Genomic DNA, 3,284 nt, shown 5'->3' with positions numbered 1-3,284 from the left:
GGCCCGCGGGGCACCGGCAGCACGCTTGGGCCTCTCTGTGCCAACTTGGCACGGGGACTGCAGGCTGGAGCCGGGGAGGGCAGCCCCTTCCCACCGCTCCGTGGGACCCCCGGGCTCCCCGTGGGCACCGTGCCCTGACACGGCTCTGCCCGCTGTGGGATGTGCCAGGCCTGGAGCCGGTGGGATTGGAGCTGTGGCTGAGGGGATTTGGCTGCCACCTGGGAAAGGCTCCGGGCTGGGAAGTTGCTTTGCCCACCCTGGGAGGGGCTGTGGGGGGCTTGAGCTGCCTGCCCCCCAAAGCTCCCTGTGTTCCATGGGGAGTGGGGTGAAGGGGGTGGAATTCTAGCCTGAGTCCTGGCAGCTCTGTGGTGACACCGCAGTGGCTGTCGGTGTGCTGGGGGTTCGGGGGCTCCCGGGGGGTGGGGGCGCAGGGAAGGAGCTGGGCACTGGCTCCAAGGCCCATGGAGACATGGCTCGACCTGTGGGAGCAGCGGCAGGACTGGGGCATCCCGGGGGTGCTGAGGGATCCTGGGGGTGCTGGGTGGGTCCCAGGGCAAGGTGGCACACTGCAGGCAGGGCACTGTGAGCAGGTTATCCGTGTTTACCTCACGTGGATTTTGGAATGGGCACTGCAGGCACTGAGGCTGTGCCAGCCCTTCCTGGGGCTGGAGCCACTGACTGCCCTGGCCGTGTGCCTGGAGGGTTTTGGGGACAGTGTGCCCGATGTCACAGTGTCCAGAGACACCCACACCCTCCCCGTTTGGCTTTGTGCTCCCCAGCTGGAATCCAGTGCCACCGTGGTGGTGGGAACCTCATCCTGGTGCCACCGTGGGGTGCTGGGGCCACTCTCAGTCCCAGGATGATCCTCCTTCCCATGGGGGTGGTGTGGCAGTGCCATGTGCCATTGACTCACTGCTTGTTGTGGTTTAGACCAGGTTTTTGTCCAGGCTTAGACCCAGAACTGTTTCCAAGTCTTTCCCTGTTCCAACCATGCTGGGTCACACCTGGAATTTGGATCTTGTCGGAGGTGGCTGCTGGGCTCAGGATTCTCCTGAAACTTTTGATCTGAGCTCTGAGTGACAGTTTGAGGCTCAGTTAGTCTCACCTGCCAGCTGAGCCTGGCTGCTGCAGGAATACACTGGATATTCCCAGGGTGATCTGCTGTGATGGAGCAGAGCACTGACACCGTCATGCTCAGAGGAAACACGGGAATGAGCCAAATCGCTGGGAATTCATCCCCTTTTCAGTGGCTCACAACCAGGACCTCCACACAGAGGAGCAGACTGTCTGTGGATGTGTGTCATGCTTCAAAAAGTGGGGAAAATTGAAACATCTGGATTTCAGAGCAGTGCCAGGCGGTGTGTTGTGGGGAGCAGTGTCCTGGTGGCAGCACAGCCCCGGGCATGTTCCTCCCCTGGAGCAGGTGTCCCTGGAGCAGCACAGGAGCTCCGGGGTGTGGGACAGGCTCCTCCCGGGCTGGTGGGTTTATCCAGCCTGGGACTGTCCTGCTGGGATCTGCCCAGGTGGTGCTGGCTGCTTTGGAGGCTCAGCATTCCTGGGGACTCCCCTGGCTGCCCCATCCCCACCATCCAGAGCCTGGGGTGTCCCACTGGAAGGTCAGAGTGGCAGAGGGGATCCATGAGGAGCCGGCACATCCCCGGAGACCCCAGGAAGTTGTGGGCTGTGTCCCTGGTTGCCCTCGGGCTGCTGTGCCCTGATGTCCTCAGGGCTGGCTGTCCCCCCTGCTCCTCCCTCCACAGCCAGACAGGGGTGAATTGAGTTTGGAATGTCCACCTTGGAGGGAAGAAGGACCTTAGAGCCCCTCCCAGTGCCTGAAGGGGCTCCAGGAGAGCTGGAGAGGGACGTGGGACAAGGCATGGAGGGACAGGACGATTGGGAATGGCTTCCCACGGACAGAGGTATCCACAGGGCTTGGGGTGTCTCACACTCCAGTGGATCCTACCTGGCTGCAGGTACCCCTGGGAAACAGAAACGAGGAGGGATGAAAACTTCTGATGTGGCTGAGCAGGAACTTTTCACTTAACTGGGAATTCTGGCTTTTCCTCTGGACTTTTCTTTGGGCTTCTTATTGTTTCGGGGCCCTGCTCTCACTTTCCATAACAGGTGGGACATGATTTTCCAGGTGCAGGTGTTGGCAGGATGCTGCTGCAGCCCTGGCAGCTGGGAGGAGCCAGAACCTGGGGAGACATTTGGGTCTTTGGGGGACATTTGGGAGACATTTTGCCTTTGAGGTTCTGGGTTTGTTTGCTGGGTGATGGATTTCGGGTTTTAACACGAGAGTATTTTGTGCATTTGGTTCCTCCCGGTTGTGTTTGGTTTCTCCCAGTTGTGTTTGGTTTCTCCCAGTTGTATTTGGATGGAACATGGAATTCAGGCTTGTGGAAAACTGGCATCCCTGGTTTTAGGCAAAGAACTCCCCGAACACGTGGAGTTCACTCAGCATTCCTACCCTGGGAAGGGATGTGAAAGGGGAGAGGATGGTTTGTCGGGGTTCCAGGAACTTCCACAATCCTCTTGGTTCTTCCACAGGCTGAGAATTCCCCGAATTTCCCAGACCCCCTGTGGTGTCCAGCTGTGGCTGAGGTTTGTCCCTATATCCCTCAGCTCCTCAGGGCCCTTCTCAGCCGTTCCCCGCTGTGCTGGGTGAAAGAGCCTCTGTTTTCCTGGGATAAAGGATGGATTCTTCCACTGAAATTGGGCCCTGAGTGGGCAAAACTTGACATTTCTGCACAATGAGCAGAACCAGTGACACACAGGGTGTGGGAAATGCCGAAGTGGCCCCGTTTGAGGACCATGGGGAGGTCGGGGTGAGCGGGAGACAGAGCTGAGGGGAACAGGGAACACCCCCATTGCCTCTGGGATGGGGGCACTGGGTGTGAAAGGTGTCAGAGTTTGAGGAGGGGCTCCAGGACAGCAGGGAAGGGGCTCACAGGATGGAGTGACAAGGGGGAATGGCGTCACACTGGGAAAGGGGAAATTGAGATGGATATTGGAGAGAAACTGTGAGGGTGGGGAGGCCCTGGCACAGGTTGCCCAGAGAAGCCGCGCTGCTGGAGGACGGTGAGACATCCCTTGTCCGTCCCTGTGTCCCCGTTGTCACCCTGTTCTGATTCCACAGGCCTCCAGCACCCCCAGGATGAGCGCAGAAGGCGGCAGCAGGCCCCTCAAGGTGGGCTCCCGCGTGGAGGTCATCGGGAAGGGGCACCGCGGCACCGTGGCCTACGTGGGGGCCACCCTGTTCGCCACCGGCAAGTGGGTCGGGG

The sequence above is a fragment of the Empidonax traillii genome, unplaced genomic scaffold, assembly GCF_003031625.1.
Source record: "Empidonax traillii isolate 1590-97213 ecotype Southwest subspecies unplaced genomic scaffold, ASM303162v1 scaffold1873:size53570, whole genome shotgun sequence".
NCBI classification, from domain to species: Eukaryota; Metazoa; Chordata; class Aves; order Passeriformes; family Tyrannidae; genus Empidonax; species Empidonax traillii.
This window is presented reverse-complemented; position numbering follows the sequence as displayed.